This window comes from Mauremys mutica, unplaced genomic scaffold (assembly GCF_020497125.1).
Source record: "Mauremys mutica isolate MM-2020 ecotype Southern unplaced genomic scaffold, ASM2049712v1 Super-Scaffold_100210, whole genome shotgun sequence".
NCBI lineage: Eukaryota > Metazoa > Chordata > Testudines > Geoemydidae > Mauremys > Mauremys mutica.
In genome coordinates this window covers 103,324-123,635 of record NW_025423288.1, presented here as the reverse complement: position 1 = coordinate 123,635, position 20,312 = coordinate 103,324, and the positions used below count along the sequence as shown (strand labels likewise).

At 48.1% G+C, this 20,312-nt stretch overlaps 1 non-coding gene across 1 annotated transcript; it reads right to left on the bottom strand.

Moving 5' to 3' along the window:
* Window positions 1-19,481: 19,481 nt before the first annotated feature.
* On the bottom strand, window positions 19,482-19,555 carry TRNAT-UGU. The gene has a single exon. It is a non-coding gene; the product is annotated as a tRNA-Thr (tRNA).
* Between the last annotated feature and the right edge of the window lie 757 nt (window positions 19,556-20,312).

The window sequence follows — 20,312 nt, the reverse complement described above, 5'->3', positions numbered from 1 at the left end:
TGATCTCATTTGCCCCACTGTCCATCTGGAGTCACTCCTTGTCTTTCCATGCAGTGACTCTGGATTAACAATGGTCTCAATGAAACCAGATTTCAGAAAGAAGGAGTCCAGAACGCTGTGGAAGAGACCATTGTGTGGCAGCGCTGATCCCCTTCCCACCTCCCTCACCCCCCAGATCTAGGACAAGGACTGGGTGTGGGGGGGGGGGGAGAAGAGCATGAATATTCCCTGCGGGACCAGAAGTTCCTGCAGTTTTCAAGAGGGGAGAAAAGCAAAATCTGTGATTTCCCCTGACAGTGTTTGATAAGTGGATAGAAAGTTACCAGGGTGAGTGGGCCTGGCTGGGGGCTGCCTGGCCATGCTTGGAGCCAGGATTGTGGCACAAACTGATCCGGGAGCAGGATCAGGGTTAGTAGCAGCCCCCAGACACCCCCCAGTCCCCAGAGCCCAGACCCCACAGCCGGGGCCCCAGACACCCCCACAGCCCCAGCCAGGGTCCTGCCAGATCTTCCCAGGCCCCCAGCCCCCAGAGTCCCTGGCCAGGGGCCCCAGACACCCCCAGAGCCCCACCAGCCCCAGGGAGAGCTGGACACTGGCGAAGGGGAGAGAAAATGGGGCACAATCGGGGGGGGGGACAGGGAACTTCTCAGGGGTTGGGGGAGGGGGGTCACCCTGGGGGCTGCTCGTGGCTCTCTAGGGAGAAAGGGGGCGGGGCGGGGGGGTCCCCACGGGGGGGGCAGCGGTAAATCCGAGGGGATCTCAGCCCCCCCCTTTCTCTCCCCGCTCCTCGGGGGTCACCGGCTCCTCCCCCCCCCGGCCATGTCCGGGCTGCACCGACACTTCCCCCCCCCGCCCCTTTCCCAGCCCCCCTGGGACCCCCCGCCCGGACACTGGGCCAGGCGCGGAGGGGTTAATGAAGGTCTCTCCCGCCGCGGTCTGCGCATGCCCAGAGCCCCAGCGGCACAAACCCTTCTCCGGCCTGGGAGAGGCTCCAACGGCCCCGCACGAGCCAGGCAGAACCGCAGCGCCCCGCGCGCGTTCGCGCTCCGGCTCCAACTCCGACTCCGCCTCCCTCGCTGACGTCACTTCCACTCCAGGGAGAGTCCGGAACTACATCTCCCAGCCTGCCCCGGGGGCGCGTCTGCCCTCTCCAGCCCAGGTGAGGGAGGGGTCAGCAGCTGGAACTGCGCATGCTCCGTGCGAGCCCCGCTGGGGGCGGGAGAAGAAAGCTGCTGCTGCCGCCTCCGCGTGAGCCGGTGAGTGAGAGACCCCCGGGGCGGGCACGTGACTCTGCCCCGGGGAACCTGGGAGAAGCCTCGGAGCCGCCTCGGCCCCGGGAGCCGCCCCCCACCCCCGTTGCGGCGCGGGGGGGAGGAGCCGGAGTTGGGGCGGGGGGGGTTGAACTGTCTCTGGGCCCCCAGGAAATTCCCGGGGGGGGGAAGCGGCGGGGGGGGGGCGGGGAGTTAATTGGCTCCTGTCCCTGTTTGCGCCTCTCGCCCCCGGTACAGAGTCTCTCCGGTTCTGCCCCGTTTCTCTCTCGGGGTCTCGCTCGGGCTGTAACATCCGGGGAGATTCGCCCCCCCCCCATGATCCGCTCTCTCGGCTCCCCTGTCCTCCCCCCCCCCCGGTCTCTCCATGAGTCTCCAATGTCCATTTAAAATCTCTCCCATGGGGGTTCCCCCCCCCCCGTTTTACCTGCAGCGATTTGTCCTTGTCCGGGTGGGAAATTGTTGCCCTGGGTCAGTCCCCAGCACGTGGCTGCCCCTGGCGTGGGGGGGGGGAGATGCCGGTTCTCTGCCAGGGCGGGGGCGGGAGGGGCACGTGTCCCCCGTGGGGGCTGCCCGGACCCCGGTTTCCCAGTCCCAGTTACTGCCCCCAACTACCACCACAGCCACCTGCCCATCCCCCACTGCTGCCCCCTTCCCTCATCCAGGGACCTGCCAGCTCCCCCACCCGCCTTTGCCCTCTTAAAGCAGCTCCTCACAGGGCTCCCTGCTGCCTGTGGGGGTGGGAGGAACCATCACTTTCTGTATATGTATTGGACACTAATATAAAATCCAGTCCCCCTTTTCTCTCTAGTTATGTAGCATAACTACATAACAGGATCACCGTTGAGATCCTGCCACCAGTTGTCACAGAGTGTGGGGGAGTCAGGGCCCTGCACCCCCGGGCTCCCTGCGATTCACCAGGACTCTCAGCCAGCCAGTAAAGCAGAAGGTTTATTTAGCCGACAGGAACACAGTCCAACACAGGTCTTGCAGGCACAGATAACTGGATCCCCCCTGTTAGGACCATCTTGGGGCCCCAGGAGCCCCATAGCCCCCTTTGGGGATCACAGCCCTGTCTGACCCTCTCTTCCTTCCCCAGCCAGCTCCAGTCTGCCCAACCCCCTCCAGCCCCTCCTCTCTGCTCAGCTTCTTTCCCGGGCCAGGAGGTCACCTGACCCCTTTGTCTCCAACACCTTTAGTTGCACCTTTGCAGGGGAGGTGCCCAGGCCATCAGTTGCTAGGAGACAGAGTGTCAGGCATTCAGTTGCGCTGGCCTTTTGCTTTGCTAGATACCTAACAGGGGGGATCCTGTTATCTGTGCCTTCAAGACCTGTGTTGGACTGTGTTCCTGTCGGCTAAATAAACCTTCTGCTTTACTGGCTGGCTGAGAGTCCTGGTGAATCGCAGGGAGCCCGGGGGTGCAGGGCCCTGACTCCCCCACACTCCGTGACAACGATGAACCCATTGAAAGGATCAAGGGGAGACACCTATTGAGTTAGCAAGACATGCAGGGGTATGCCTGTGTACTGAGACCTCCAAGGCTTTTCTATGCCATATGCTGTGAAGCTTGTGTTTGGGACACAGGAAGTAGAAGACACATGGGGAACGGAATATAAAGGGCAGCTGCATCATCTCCATTTTGTCTTCAATCCCTCTTCCTACCTCTGGAGCAACTTCTCTACAAACTGAACCCTGGAACAAAGGACTGCATGATGTGGCTGTGTACCAGAGAGCCTTTCAAGCCAGAAACTCACCAATACTGCTAAGAACCGGATGTATAGATTTCTGAATGTATCTGACTGCTTTCCCATTTTAACAACTTCCTTTTTCTTTCCTCCTTTTATAATAAACCTTTAGTTTAGATGCTTTCTTGCTTATAAACCTTTAGTTTAGATGCTAAGGATTGGCTGGCATCATAGTATTCTGGGTAAGATCCAAACCTATACAGACCTGGTAATGTGGCTGACTCTGGGGTCAGAAGAACACGTTGTTTATGTGAGCAGAGTTTTTAAATAACTTCTCACTGTGCCGGACCTAGGTGCTGACTGGCAGTCAGAGAACTGGAATGCAGTAAAGGGGGCCATGTGATGTCTTCTTATTAGTTTCTCGATAACCAGTGTGGGGGATGAGAAGTACAGTTGGTGACTGATCGGTGAATTTAACTTCCGTGTTAACCACCAGTTTTGGGAGCATCTGCTCTCCCTTTTTCAGCCTGCTCTGATCTTGGCATTTTCAGTGTGGACTGCCCCAGGCACACCAGCTCACACTAAGCACTGAAGTTAAATTAATAATGTTTTTTATGACAGTCATATGAAATCAACTGAACTCCTTTGTTTTCTTTCATCTGAGCAGGGTTTCCAGTTACCAAACCTCATATCTCCCAGCTGGAACAAGGGGAAGAGCCATGGGCCCCAGACCTCCAGGGTTCAGAGGAAAGAGAGATCCTGAGGGTTCCCTGCACAGGTGAGGAAATATTAAACCAACTCAGAATCTGTAAGTGCCTGAAGGAAACATCTAGGATGCCCTACAATGCCTTTGGAAGGTTTCTCAGTTCATTATTGTCCCTAGCAGGGATCGTATCCTCAGGGTAAATATAGCTCATGGCTTCCTGTAGACCCTAGCAGACACCAGGCAGTAGCTTCCTCCCTTCCCCCTGTGAATTTGGATGGGATGTGAAGGCTGAATGCCCCTCCTCTCTCCTGTTTAGGGAAGAGTTTGGAGGAGTTCAGTTCTTGTTTTTATTTGACCTCTCTCCAGCACTTGTATTGGTTTGGCCTTCCCCTTTCCATCCCTGTTTGAGGTTTCTGTCTCTATCACAGCAGGTGACGCAATGGTAGGTGAGAAAGAGGAGCAGAATTCTCAGCAGGAAAATGTTGAGAAAGTGGCTAAACACAGAGAATTATCGCAAAGATCGAAAAGGAATGTGTCCTGGAGTCATGAGAAGGGAAAATCCTGTGAGATTCAGCACAGACCAGAAAGAGAGCAAGGAAACCAGCCAGAGGAGAAAATGGGTAAATTTATTTCCTGTCGGGGAACTCAGAAGAGCGTCAAGGAAACCACAACCCAGCAGGAAATCCTGAGCGGAAAGAGGAAAAATACATGCACTGAATGTGGAAAAACCTTCACTTACAGATCAAATCTTGTTGTTCATAAGAGACTCCACACAGGGGAGAGGCCCTATGAATGCCGTGAGTGTGGGAAAAGCTTCACTAGCAGCTCAGCCCTTTCTAAACATCAGAGAATCCACACAGGGGAGAGGCCCTATGAATGCTGTGAGTGTGGGAAAAGCTTTATTACCAGCTCAGACCTTTCTAAACATCAGATAATCCACACAGGGAAGAGACCCTATGAATGCTGTGAGTGTGGGAAAACCTTCACTAGCAGCTCAAGCCTTTCTAAACATCAGAGAATCCACACGGGGAACAGGCCCTATGAATGCTGTGAGTGTGGGAAAACCTTCACTAGCAGCTCAAACCTTTCTCAACATCAGAGAATCCACACAGGGGAGAGGCCCTATGAATGCCATGAGTGTGGAAAAAGCTTCTCTATCAGCTCAGCCCTTTCTCAACATCAGAGAATCCACACAGGGGAGAGGCCCTTTGAATGCAGTGAGTGTGGGAAAACCTTCACTTACAGATCACATCTTGTTGTTCATAAGAGACTCCACACAGGGGAGAGGCCCTATGAATGCAGTGAGTGTGGGAAAAGCTTCACTCGCAGCTCAAATCTTACTGGGCATCAGAGAATCCACACAGGAGAGAGGCCCTATGTATGCAGTGAGTGTGGGAAAACCTTCAGTCACAGATCATACCTTCTTACCCATCTCAGAATCCACACAGGAGAGAGGCCCTATGTATGCAGTGATTGTGGAAAAAACTTCATTCACCGCCAGCAGCTTAATTGCCATCAGAGAATCCACACAGGTATGCGACCCAATGGAAGCAGTGAGTGTGGGAAAACCTTGTCTTCTCACTGAGCCCATGTGAGCCATCAGAGAATCTGCAAGGGTCATCAATACCATAAAAACCTCTAGGGCTATCACTACTTTAATACTTTCCTGATTCCCACTTTTACAAGCCGTTTGAAGCACCGATATCCCTCAGCTTCTCCAGATGAGTGAGTGGCCCATTTTTGCATTTTGCAGTTTGACCTCTTTGAGGTGGACTCATTTGTCCTTTCTATCAACTCCATTCTCCCATGAGTAATTCTAGTGTGCCCTTCCTATCAGGAACCAGGGAGCGTCACATTTATACCATTCCTCCTATTGCAAAGTTATTGTTAGAGTCACCGGTGTTACAGATTGTATCATTGCCACTTGTTCTCGTGTTGTGCTGAAGAGCAGTTATAATGGGAACTTTTCATATGACATTTAAATGAAGAGGAGCAGGGGCAGGAAAAACGTGTCATTTCAGCCTCTGTGACCCTGGAAGGAGATGTAAAAAGTGACAGAGAGCCCTGTGGTACCTTATAGACTAAAATACGTATTGGAGCATAAGCAATATACAAAAACCTGTAGAACACTTCAACCTCCCTGGACACACAATAGCAGACTTAAAAGTGCCATCCTGCAGCAAAAATACTTCAGGGCCAGACTTCAAAGAGAAACTGCTGAGCTTCAGTTCATTTGCAAATTTGACACCATCAGCTCAGGACTAAACAAAGACTGTGCCTGGCTAGCCAACTACAAAAGCAGTTTCTCCTCCCTTGGTGTTCACACCTCAGCTGCTAGAAGAGGGCCCCATCCTCCCTGATTTAACTAACCTTGTTATCTCTAGCCTGATTCTTGCTTGCATATTTATACCCACCTCTGGAAATTTCCACTACATGCATCTGACGAAGTGGGGATTCACCCACAAAAGCTTATGCACCTATATGTCTGTTAGTCTACAAGGTGCCACAGGACTCTTGGTCACGTTTTACAGATCCAGACTAACACGGCTACCCCTGTGATACTTGGAAGGAGATGGGGTGACTCAGAGATTCCCTCCTTCCCCATCATGGCAGAACTGTTACCTTTTGACTGAGCCAAGCAGAGTTTATCGTCATCACATTCTATCCATCCACTTCTCAAAGTGTCATGTGATGAAGTGTTCTCAGTTGTCTGTGCTTGGAGATGATGATTTGACTTATTTAATCCTATACCAGAGTTGCTATGACTGGAGATGAAAGTATCAAAGACCGGGAAGGGGAATTCAAATGGATCCTAATCGCAGTGTGATCATTTCGAGTTTAAATCCCTGGTTCCATCTATTGGTAAAGCCAATTCTGGCAAGGTGGCTGCTTTTTTCCCCCATTATGGCAATGCTAGGATACTAAACATGTTGTAAATAACATAACTGACTATTGAGACAGTGCTCACTGAAATACGTTTGAATGGATCAGAGGAGAATGTGATGGGAGAATCTCTTGTCCTGATTCTAAATAATTAGATGTAACCTGCTCTGGAATTTCAATTTACACTTTCATTGTCATGTATTCTATCTCTCTGTGATCTGGGTTTCTATCTTTCTTGATGGCTGTATGGTCACACAATTAGATATTAGTTCAGCTCAGATTTATTGGACAGTTTAAGACAAATGACCATTTGCTAAAGTCATCATTTCTCACTTCAGCTTTGCTTTTTCCCCATCCCTGCATGACGATATGGAGAAAGTTCAAGTTCAGTTCTGTCAATAGAAGAGAACTCTCCAATTTACTGGCCATGCTAACAAAGACACAGCAGTGATCTAAAATCTCCACTTGGAAATTGTGAACAACAGCAGACCCCCAACTAACTGAAGGAAGTGTATATGAGCACAGTGTAGTTCAATTGTTTAAATCAATATTGTCTCAAATGGCTATGTTGACAGGCAAAGGCCTCCTGCTGATGTAGCGCTATTTACATAGGGGATTAGAGATGTGTAACTATGTTGCTCAGCTATATCGATTTTTCACACCCCTGAGCAATAATTATACCGATAAATGTCTTTAGTGTAGCCCAGACAGTTTTCTCCTGTGTTTTCTGCATTTGTATCACTTCTCCCCTACTTCCTACTACTTTGAAAGATTTAAAGTGTGAAAAGAGAGGTATTTTTCCTCATGATGCTAACATTCCCACATAGGAGACCCCTTCCACCAACACGCATGGCAGAAGAACCAGAGATGTATGAACTCACAGAAGTGTTGGGACAAACCACAACTTGAGTCAAGGTTCAGTTGTTGGCAATGGGGATTAAAAGAAAACTAACATGTGACCAGAATTTGTGATCTTTGAATATATTAGTGTTACTAGTGAAAATGAAATCATAGGTGATGTTATTGGTTAGAGTAAGAGACTAGTTATTTGATAATCTGAATTATTTTGGAAAATTGAAAGTTGTCTTGTGTTTTTTTTTCTTTTTTTAGTTGTACAGGAAATGATGGTTAATCTTCAAAAGTTAATTTGATTTAATTTACCCCCTGTAGTGTAAACCTGGTAGAAAACCTCACTCCAAAGGTTGGGATGGGAGAATAGGTGTTAGAAAGAGTGTATAAGAGAATATTGGGTCTGTATAGGTTTTATTTTTTTGTATTTCAGATAGAGCATACTTTGCTTAGCTTCAAAGTCAATTTCTATTAAAAGGAAAACTTCTCGAGGAGACAAGTTGTGTAAGTTTTTACCCACTTACACTGTAAGTGTCACTGACTTCCCCACTTCTCTAATTTGCAAAGGAAAGGCCTGACATCTGTCATAGGATGTGTCCAGCAGGTAGGAAAGCTGCAGTTGTCAACCATCAGTACCAAGGAAAAGGCTGAAGTCCATTGCCTTTCATATCTAAAAGCCATCTAGAGGCTGGTCTACACTGAAAAACTATGTTGACATGGCCACATCTCTCAGGGGTGTGAAAGATCCACTCCACTGAGAGAAGTAGTTAATATGACCAAAGCCCCAGTGTAGACAGTGTTATGTTGTCAGAAGAATATTTCCAGTGTTTGAAGGGTAAACATAGCCTTAGACAGATTGATCCTCTCTGGGAAGCGAGTCATGACATCAATTCCAATTTTGACCCATCTCCCTATATGTGAGAAATCTGCTAGTATGGAGGGCTGAGCCAGCTGTCCGATCACCTGGTTCAACTGAGGGAAAAGCTCTTAGTACCCATCAGTCCAAAGACTGAGAGAAATGTTGAGTTCCAACCATTGTCATTTTAGTATCTGATTGTTCCTTTCTCTATTTTTTGTGTTGGCCTTTCTGTTCTATCAGAGTGTGACTGTGTAGCTCAGTGCATGTGTGATAAATGCTCTTTGGTGCCAATTGGCAGAGAGGTCAAAGTAATTCACAAGAAACTCCTGCCTCAGACCTGACAAACTCATCACACCTAATGCACTGATTTTTATGATATTTATCCAGGAAGCATAGCAGTGAGATCTCTACTGAAAGCTTGTAAATTATTGTTACTCCTGATAACTGCAAGAGGTGTGTATGAGTCCTATTGAAGGAGTCATGTAAGTATATGGAAAATTATGCCCATATGGTATTGTCATGAAAGTGAGTCACCCCAATCAAAGGTCTTGTTTGGGAATGGCCCATTCAAGTGGGAGGGAATTGTCACCCGTCCCTTGCTAGCCAGTTATGCGGTGTGTTGCTGCATTGTCAACCTTTGCACCAGCCCAGAAAAGCCAATGGAAAACTATCAAAGACAAATTATAGACATCGAAACCCTGTGGAAGTGTAAACGACAATATGACAATGAGGAAATGGTCCTTTCTGTGAATATACACAAAAAACTGATTCATTTTATAACAGGGTGGAGAGAAACACTCTGGTTCCATTCACCAAGGAGATCACTAATGACCAGTGGTGCTTCAAGAAAGGCAGGGCCCTGGCTCCTAGGGACTAGCAGTCACTGCAATAGACTGTCACCTCAGACTTCAATCTACTTAGGTAGGAAAGGTAACTATTAAAAAGTGTAGGTTGCATTTTGTGATTTTGTTTTGTTGGTAACAGTTGGTTTCCATCATTCACATTTGTTTGTTTAAATCTCTGTCTCTTGTTAAAGAAATTTCCCTTTGTTCAATAACTGTGCTTAAGTGCTGTGTGTGATCCAGTAGCAGTGGGCTACAGTAAAACTGGTAACCTGGGATGTACCATTGCTTCGGGCAGAGAGGATCTGGGATTTTTCTGAGCCCTGGTCTACTCTAGAGGAGGGAATCAATCTAAGTTATGCAAATTCAGCTACATGAATATCGTAGCTGAAGTCGATGTACTTAGGTCGGCTTACCATGGTGTCTTCATCACGGTTAGTCGACTGCTGCAGCTCCCCAGTAGACTCTGCCTGCGCCTCTCACCGAGCTGGAGTACAGTGGTCGACAGAAGAGTACTCGAGGATCGATTTATTGCATCTACACTAGACCCGATAGATCGATCCCCCCGCTGGATCGATCGCTGCCCGCCAATTCGGCAGATAGTATAGACATACCCTGAGTATCTGATGCTTGGAGCTGGACCCCAGAGGGGGACACATTGAAGGAACTCAGGGGTTAAGGTGCCTTTATTGTCAATTGTCAAGGTTGCTGTAGCTCAGAGGAGGGTGCTTGACTGCCTGACAGGCTGGTGAGTTTGGTCATTAACATCCAGCTGCCAAATGCAAAAGTCCCTCTTCCTCGTGGCAGGTGGCCACCAGGAGATTCATGGCCCTCAGCACCCTGAGAAGAGTCACAATGTGCATCTATGTTGATCCACACAGGGAAAGCTCCCTATAGAATAAAACTCTGCTGTATGAAATCATGGAACATGTGCTCTTCGCTCTGTGAAAACACATAAAGAATCCAAGCGCTGGAGGGTAGGGTTGGGTTCCAGAGTGACCTAGACAAATTGGAGGATTGGGCCAAAAGAAATCTGATGAGGTTCAACAAGGACAAGTGCAGATTCCTACACTCTAGGATGGAAGAGTCCCATGCACCGCTACAGGCTGGGGACAGACTGGCTAAGTGGCAGTTCTGCAGAAAAGGAGCTGGGGATTACAGTGGACAAGAAGCTGGATATGAGTCAATAATGTGCCCTTGTTACCAGGAAGGTTAACAGCATATTGGGCAGCATTAGTGGGAATGTTGCCAGCAGATTGAAGGAAGTGATTATTCCCTTCTATTTGGCACTGATGTGGCCACATCTGGAGTACTGCATCCAGTTTCCCCGCCCCCCGCTACAGAAAGGATGTGGACAAATTGGAGAGTGTTCAGCAGGGGGCAACAAAAATTATTAGGAGACCTAGGCATATGATTTATGAAGAGAGGGTGAGGGAACTGGAGTTATTTAGTCTGCAGACGAGAAGAGTGAGGGGGCGATTTGATGGCAGCCTTCAACTACCTGAAGTGGGGTTCCAAAGAGAATGGAGCTCGGCTGTTCTCAGTGGTGGCAGATGACAGAACAAGGAGCAATGGTCTCAAGTTGCAGTGGGGAAGGTCTAGGCTGGATATTAGGAAAAACTTTTTCACTAGGAGGGTGGTGAAGTACTGGAATGGGTTCCCTAGGGAGGTGGTGGAATCTCCATCCTTAGAGGTTTGTAAGACCCGGCTTGACAGAGCCCTGACTGGGATGATTTAGTTGGGGATTGGTCCTGCTTTGAGTAGGGGGTTGGACTAGATGACCTCCTGAGGTTTCTTTCAACCCTAATCTTCTCTGATTCTAAGTAGCTGCAAGTGTCTCTTTGTGTTCACATCTGTAAAGACGCTAGGAATTGGAGACAGGATGGATCACTTCATGATTACGTGTTCTGGTAATTCCCTCTAAATCATCTAGCTTTGACCACTCTTGGGAGATAGGACACTTGGCAGGATGGACCATTGGTCTGACTCAGTACGGTTGTTCTTATGTTTTATGTACAGAAATGAGGCTCTTACAAAGCAGAAATGGGGGGAGGGGCTCTAAATTTAAATCAGCGTTAGAGAGAAATGTGTTCAAACACAGTGAGACTCGATGTACGGAAGAAATAACACGTGATCCCCATCTCCTTCCCCAAAGCCTTAGGTGGGGATTAGCTGCCAACAGCTGCGGCTGCTGCTCTGAGGGGAGCGGTATGAGTTGTCTGCCTGTGGGTGCAGCCCACCAGCTGGTTCTCCTGGGGCAGATGGTGAGTTGCTGGGCAGGAATGGTGCATCAGCTGGAGTATGAAATACAAACAGGAATCTAAAGACTCTGCACTGGCCTCCAGTGGGGGTTGAGGATGCTGAGGCAGTGGAATTTCAGCATCAGAGTCATCAAGATTCAAAGCTGCTTGGGGGTGGAGAGGAGGGGGATGACTCCACTTGATTTTTAGTGCATCCCCCTAACTACTCGCCCATGACAGCCTGGCTTTGTCATTGCTCTGTGGTTCTCCTGTTGCTCATTCCCAGTTTCTGGAAAACAATGGCTGGGGACACCATCCCTGCCCATCCTGGCTAATAGCCATCGATGAACCTATCCTCTGTGCACTTCTCTAGTTCTTTTTTGAACTCTGTTCTAGTCTTGGCTTTCACAACATCTTCTGCTAAAGAGTTCCCCAGGTTAAATGTGCGGTGTGTGAATAAATACTTTGTTTCAAACCTGTAGCCTATTCATTTCATTTGGTGACTCCTCCTAGTTCTTGTGTTATAACACTCCCTTACTTGGTCCTTTGGAAGATGATATGTGAGCCCTCACCTCCCTGCCCCACCTCTCATGTCCAGGGAACAACAGGGATATAACAACACGGCAAACAACAAGGTTCAAAGTCAATGCACGTGGGAGAAGTATCTGCTAATTCATTCCTTACATTCGTGTCCCACTGCATGGCCATTTCCTTTCCCTCCTTTCTGTTAAAAGCTTTTGTGTTTTGCACAGAAACATTATTTCCACAGGAGACACCCAGGAGTGGGGGCTGCATTCCTGTGCCAAACAGTCACTAGAAGGAGGCAGACAAAGGCCTTTAAGATGAGGTGTCCATCACTGTCAAAATATCATCTCCCTCCTTCAGCTCACTGGCAGCCTGAATTTCTTCCTTATCCTACCAGAGTCTTGTCTGGACTCAGCACTATCCAGCCCCTCTGTATGTAGTGGGCAAAACCCACAAACCTTGTCTTTAAAACAAGCCGTCCCCTTCCTTCTTAGGGAAGAGTTTTCTATGATTGAAGTTGAGCTTCAGTTCCCCTCTCCTAGGGGCAGTTTAAGTGTGGGGCCATCTTTGGCACGTGTGCCATAGGTTGCCGACCCCTGCTACAGCCCAACCTTCTGCTGATGCACCTCAATTCATGGCTATAAAGGGTTTGAAGCTTTCATTGCTTAAATTCCAGGACCCTGAGGGATTTCAGCTCCCCTTTGGCCAGAAGAAACCTTCACCCCACTAACAACCAGGTTCTTGTACAGAAATCCATGGCACACCCACATCTTGACTACTGCGTGCAGATGTGGTCACCCCGCGTGATAAAAGATATATTGTAATTGGAAAAGGTTCAGAAAAGGGCAACAAAAATGATTAGGGGTATGGAGCAGCTTTCATATGACGAGTGATTAATAAGACTGAGACTTTTCAGCTTGGAAAAGAGATGATAGAGGTCTATAAAGCAATGATTGGGTTGGAGAAAGTAAATTAGGAAGTGTTATTTACTCCTCTAGACACAAGAACTAGGGGTCACCAAATGAAATGAAGACGCAGCAGGTTTAAACCAAACAAAAGGAAATATTTCTTCACATAACACACAGTCAACCTGTGGAACCCTGGGGCACCTAGGATCGGCCACTGTAAGAAGACAGGATACTAGGCTAGATGGATCATTGATCTGACCCAGTGTGGCCATTCTTATGTTGTGTACTTATGAACGGGGTGTATGAGCACCCAGGGCCCTCTGTGGAGCTGCCCTTCTCCTTCTATGCTCTCATGTTTCATTGACTCCAGCCTTTTCTTCTATTCATCATCAGAATCATTGTAAACAAGCTGCCCTCACCTCCTGTCCCCTCCGAGAACCAGTGTCCCCGTCTTGTGTAAATCACTGACCTCTCTCAGCACTGACTGCCCCTCCATGTCCTTGTCCCTCCCTCTGTGCTGATGGGACCCTTCTCTCCAGTCCTGCCTCATCAAGCAGCTCAGTGGATGGGAATCTTAGAGTCCCCATGGTGCTTTAGGAGCAGAAACCCCCACAGAGCTTCCATGCAATTGGCACTTTGCCCTCACTGCTCAGGACTGTAACTTGTGCAGGGAGACTGGCTGGGCCACATGCCAGCTGGGCATGAGCAAAGCAGCAGGGGTGAAAGGCAAACGTGGGGAGTGAACCCAGGGCCTTATACGTGCGAATCAGGCACTGTACCACTGAGCCACATCCCCAAACAGGCCTTCTTTGCTGACTGTTAGGCTCAGAGCCTGCCTCTTTCCAATGCATCCAGTGGCTTATAAGCTTCATGGGAAACCTTTTCCCCCCAGTCATGCTCTCGTGCAGGTTGCTGGTTCTTAGGGGTCACTTTGCAGCAGGGCCAGATTTGATGTGTGGGGCGGAGAGAGTGTGTGTGCCCTGGACTCAAGGTTAGCTCAAAAAAAAAAAGGCAAGGGAAAAACTGCTGGCTGGGAGCTAAATATGCAGGACAATGGGTTGGGATTCTTCTACGCTCAGATTTGTTATGGAGCTGGCAGTCTCCCAAATGATGGTCTGTTCCTTCCCTCAAAATGCCGGCTAACCCTCTCCTTTTCAATTTAAAGCTCCATGAAAGGCAAAAAATAATGAGGAAGAAAGCATAGAAGCTATGGATGTAGTTAAGAAAGGACCTGGAGAGATAAAAGACCAAAGGAAGGAAAGTATCAACATTTCTGCCTGGTTTTAAACCAGGGATCTTTTGCAAGTTAGGCAAATGTGATAACCACTACACTACAGAAACCAGCTGCTAGCAATTTTGGGGCCCTTTTCTAAGGCTTTCTCAGTAGCTGCTACACCAGCTGATTTGCCTTGGAAGAACAGGGAAACAAAGGGCACCAAGAACTTATGTTTTTTGGATGAGCCAAGAAAAGGGAGTAGCATTGTCCCCCTCGGGTAGCCCCTGTTCAACTCCAGGTCAGAAAGCAAAACTCTTCTGCAAGAATATCCAAAAAATATTGTGTTTCACTTCACTTCAGAAGTACAGTTGTGTGGCAATTAAAAGATGACTCTAAAGTTTCATAAAAGCAAAGAACATTAAACAAAATAGTGTGGGAAATATGGATGTATCTGAGAAAATAGCTTGGAATGAAGGAAGACAAAAATTGATGGGTCGAGAGAACGGGCCCTGTTTCCCCCTGGTTTGGAGCTTCTCTCACAACTACTGGAATAGCAAAGCTAAGCAAATGGTGTTCTATTGTTGCACAGGAGAGTCAAGTGAGGCTATTTTCTCCAGATAGAATTAAATGGTCATGTCAGGAATGGGATTTGAAACCACATCTCTATGCAGAGACCAGAACACCCAAGAGATAGGGAAAAAAGAGTCTTAAAACTGGCACTTTAGACCAGTCCACCATCCTCCTGCTACAAAAAACATGACTTATCAACCCTAGTTTTCATTAATAGTTGATGAACTCTTTAGGGAGGTCGAGATGGCACATCTCTTTTAACTCCTAGAGACCTTCTACAGCACAGCTGAATTTTAGACACACTCACCCGGACCTAAAGTTACACATTTCCTGGAGCTCCATGAGTTCTGTGGTGGTGTAATCTCCCTGCTCGCATTTTAAGTGAACAAAAGATGGGTGCTGGCATTCTGAGAAAATAATGGTGAACCTCAAAATCCTGCCCTGGGGGCCAGACAGTTAAGCAACCAGCACCCACAACCTCTACCATGATAGCATCCTGTCTAGGAACAACTCACTGATCAATAGCTGGGGTGTGAAATCCTCATTTCTGTGTTGTTCTATCACTGTAGTCCCCACTTTCTTATTGCTTGTCTGTATAATCTCTGTCTGGTGCTGTGATTCTTTCTGTCTGCTGTATAATTAATTTGTTGAGTGTAAACCAATTAAGGTGGTGGGGTATAATTGGTTAGATAATCATGTTACAGTATGTTAGGATTGGTTAGTTACATTTCAGTAAAATGATTGGTTAGGGTATAGCTAAGCAGAACTCAAGTTTTACTATATAGTCTGCAGTCAGTCAGGAAGTAAGGGGTGGGGATGGGGAACTGGAATTATGTTTTTCTAATGGGGGGAATAGGAACAGGGAAGGGGAACAGGGACACAGGCAAGGCTCTGTGGTGTCAGACACTGAGGGGACACTGAGGAAGGAAATTGGAATCATTGCTTGCTGGAAGTTTTCCCCAATAAACATTGAATTGTTTGCACCTTTGAACTTCGTGTATTGCTGCTCTCTGGTCATGCGAGAAGGACCAGGGAATGGGAGGGTGTTGGGATAAACCCTCTAACAAGTACGTCTTTCAGGGTGTGAAAAAACCCAGAACCAGTATAATTAAGCTGACCTAAGCCATGGTTAGATAGTGCTAAATGAAAGGAAAGATTGTTCTGTGAATGTAGCTATTATAGGGATGGAAAACCCCTCTCCTCACTGTAGCAATGGTCTTCTCCACAGTGCTATAGCAGCATTTTAAGTGTAGACAGCCTCAGAGCAAGACCAGATCTGGCTCCAGTTTGGCTCTGTAGATTGTCAGGCACTAAGACAACAGTAATGACAATATACTAATGCGTCTGTAGCTGGCAGGATTAGAACCTGCGTGGAGAGACCCCAGTCAATTTCTAGTCCATTGCATTAACCAGGGGTAGTTGATTATTTTATCAAGAGCCAAATTTCTTGGTCAAGGTCTAGTCAATGTCTAGACACCAGAGAAAATAATAAGAAGTATATGGAAAGATTTTGCAGTCACTATGGGCATAACTATGACGATTGTTTCATGTTTCACTCTATATATTTGGCACCACTGCCTTTCCCTTTAGTCTTATAGTTTACCAAGGGTAAAACTAAATATCTCTTCAGATACAAGGGAGTGTTTATGTTCATTCCTGCTAGCTATACCGGGGTTTGATGTAGCTGCTTTCAATCCTCCAGCTCTGCCAGGACAAGAAACATTTCAGGCTGTCACTGAACTGAAGAGGGGAGATCATTTTTTGACAAGTTACGCCTCCTCTTAAAAGTTTGTCTGGCTGGCAGCTCTGGTTCCCAAGTCTCTCCTGAGGGAAGAAAGTTTCTGTGCAAAATACTAAAACTTTTAACAGAGAAGAGGGAAAGGCGATGGCCACATGATGGGGCCAGTATGTACCACAACATGGTTCTTTTATGTGGGATGGCTCTGAACACTGACTGATCTCCACTCCCTTGTGTTTGAAGAGATGTTTAGTTTTGTACTTGGGAACCTATAAGGCTGAAGCAATTTTATGGATGGTGACACTACGATTGAAGGGTTATTTAATGTTGTAAAAATTGTTTAAAACACTTAGCTTCAACTGGAACTGCCTGTTATTAAAGGCTGGTTTCCCCACGTCAGTTCCATAAGGTCTGCTATAAAGGCCCTGGATTCTCTCCTGCCTTGGTGGGAACTGGAGGGAATCGTCCCCTGCTGTCCTTGGCTCCAGGCTGGTTTTTCTGGGGAGGAGACGTGGAATTGATTTGTTTGCTGTTGAGAAGGGAGCCAGGCCAGTTCTCAGGGAATGAGAACTCCCAGCATCTTCCCAGCCCAGCCCAGGCTGCTGCCCTGTCCCAGCCTCTGTTCCTCTGGGGGCCCTGCGTGTTTGACTCTAGAGCAGGCCGGGAGCAGCAGCTGAGGCAGAGGACAGTCTGGGTCAGGCAGATGCTAGGAGCAGAGCACCAGAGGCCTCTACTGGCTCCCTCCCCAGCAGCAAACAATCAGTCCCCACCCGCACCCCGGGACAGCAGCCTGGCACCAAGGGCAGTGCCCACTGGGGGTTTCTCTTTTTCCTCTTCCTGGGCTGAGCAGTGACCTGGGAGTGTTTCTAGCAGGGCAGTTGGAACTGAATTGGGGAACCAGCTTTTAATAACAGGCAACTCAAGTTCAGACTAATTTTGTTACAATTTTCTTTACAAGGTAAAATAATTCAAAAGTAAACAGGCAGGAATGATTGGAACTCTTTTCTCCTGGGCATAGAAAGAAACGGCTTTTTGGCTTTTCATGATACGGGAGTCAGGTTCGTTCACTGTTCAGAAGCAACGTGCTCAGAAGCCTGTTGTGTTTCATTTCTTAGGTTCTGCTGCCATCGTGTGACCATTCGTTTCCCCTCCTTTCTGTCCAAAGCGCAGAGCCCAGTTGCTCCAGGGAGAGAAGGACGTCTTTCTTCTTTCCTTCCTCAACAGCCCCCTTCCTTGGAGAGCCCCTTGCTGGGGTCTGGGTGGGGAACAGCCGTTTCTGAGGATTAATTTCACACCATATTTGGTGTTGATATATAGATTTTACAGCCAGACTAGATCACTAGGTACCTCTGCTCTGACCTGATTCAGAACAGAATCCAGAGAACTTTATCCAGTGACTCCTACAACCACCCCAAGATCTTCTGGCTGAACGAGGAGGGTTCATTCAGAAAGTCATCATGTTTGGATGTAAAGATGTGAAATGATGGGGAAATTGGCCCCTCTTTCAAGTTTAAATGTTGTAACTTCTACATCTAGACCGGGGTGGCCAACCTGAGCCTGAGAAGGAGCCAGAATTTCCCAATGTAACTGCCAAACGTGCACCTTTGTATGCAACTACTGAGTCAGTTGTGAACCTTCCCATCATTATCATTATCCCTGTGAAATGATGATGGTGATGGACACTTGGCTTTATATCCCAGTGTGCCCTGGACGTCTACAGGCTGCATTAGTCAATCCAACCATTTGGCACTTGCAGATGGGCACCTCTGTATTGTGCCCGAGTCTTGTACAGCTATGAAAGTCTGATAGATGCCAATATTTTCCCCTCTTTTTAACCAGCACTAATACCAGGCCAGGCCAGGGCTGGGAAGAGAGAGAGAGCAACAGGTTTCCCCTGTTGTTTCCTGCTCACTTTTTCTTGACTAGCTTCACTTCTGCACTTTTTCCTATGTGTGCCTGACTAGCTCAGTTGGCAGAGTGTCAGACTTTTAATTTGAGGGTCCAGGGTTCAAGTCCCTAGTCAGATAATAAACTTCTCACTGTGGTTGTAAAAATCTGACTTTCTGGAGTCTTCTTTGGTGTTACTCTTTCTCTTCAGGATTTTGCCTTTCCTAAGAAGGGCCTGAGGGGGCGTTGAAGGAGCCACTCCTGGACATCCTCTCTGTCCTTGCAGGCTGGAGGAATAAAGGCCTCTGGGCATAGAGCATGTTCCTTCCCTGCACGCACACACACACAGAATATCCCTAAGGAATTAGAATCACCTGCTGCCATCCCCTGTCCTGCTGGATCCTCAAATGAGGATGCTCTTCAGACTGATCCCATGTCCCCTCTACTCCCAGTGCCCCTCAGACTCAACCCTCAGTCCCTCCCATGCTCAGTGCTCCTCACTCCCAACCAGAGCCTGCTCCTCTTCACCCTTCTCCTCTGGTCCCAACCCACATCCCCCTCCCATTCCCAGTGCCCCTCAATCCCAACCCACAGCTCCCTCCTTCCCTCCAGCAGCAGGTGCTTCAGACCCCCTCAGGAAGATTTTCTTGCAAGGTTTCGTGTATGAGTTTGCATGTGGATTTTACAGTATGTTGGAAATATAAAGGCAATAATTGGGATATACCAATCTCCTAGAACAGGAAAGGACCTTGAAAGGTCATTGAGTCCAGCCCCCTGCCTTCATTAGCAGAACTAATTTTTGCCCCAGATCCCTAAGTGGCCTCCTCAAGGATTGAACTCACAACCCTAGGTTTAGCAGGCAAATGCTCAAACCATTGAGCTATCCCTCCCCCCTATGTTGGGTTGCTTGCCAAAATGATCACTTTTGGCTGGTGTTGGATTCCCAGTCTCCATGTTATAGGGGCAGGAGAAACAAAGGGTTGTTATCCTTGACGTGTGAATCAAAGACTCAACCCTGGGTGTAAACTAAATAAGCTGCCCACAGAATCCGGCAGCCACAATGAGCATTTGGTGCGAGAGCTCAGGCCTGCCCTGTCCCACAGGGAGAGGGCCACCTGCAAGGGGCTTGGACCACTGACCTATCAGCTCTTAACTCCCAAACTTTCAGTAACTCTATTATCAGTGCCTGTGAGTGTAATTTAAACCATAAGAAAAAACACACTGGGCTAGACTAAAGGTCCATCTAGCTCTGAATCTTGTCTTCTGACAGTAGCCAATACCAGGTGCTCTATAAGGATCTCAACAAGGCACCACTGGGAGTTGAACCCAGGATCTCCTGTTTACAAAACAGGCATTTTAACCAGCTAAACCATGGTGCCTGCCAGTGACTACAATACACTGTCTGCTCACATCTGACTCCCTGCATCCCCACCAGGGCCTGACAAGCTTTGCTTGTGTTTGGATTCTGCAAAGCAGAGGAGCAGGTGACATTTTCCTTGCAAGGTAGGTAGAGGTAGGGGTGTGTGTGTGAGTGAATCTTTGTCCAGGTCTGCACTACAAAGTTATTTCAGCAGAATTATATTGCTTAGGTGTGTGAAAAACACACTATGCTCCCTCAGTTGGCAGCTTGTGGCTGGTGCACACACTGCAATGCCACGTCTGGCGACAAAACTGCCCTGTTTTGGTGACAAAATAAAACCACTTTGATGAGCGGTCTAGAGCTTTTTGCAGCAAACTTAAAGTGAGAGTGTCAGTGTAGACGCTGCTGTTTATTATATCTGTGATGGAGTAGGGACTGTCTGTGTGGTTGATAAGTGAGAGCCAGGTATTCAGCTGTAACATGAGCCTGGCCTGGGGGAGGGGAGGTCGTCACCTCTGGCTGGGGCTAGACAAAGGGAAGGGTGGAGTGGAGGCAGTCTTTGGTTTGGGAGCTGGGTGGTGGGTTTTCAGGGGATCCTAGGCTGGGATCCAAGCACCCTGAACCCCCCCAGAAAGGCCAGATTGAGGGGTCCTGGCTCTGAACACAAGCTGGGCTGTATCCTGTGTTCCTGTTGTTCAATAAACCTTCTGTTTTACTGGCTGGCTGAGAGTCACTGTGAGTTCAGGAAGAGGGGTGCAGGGCCAGACTCCCCCACA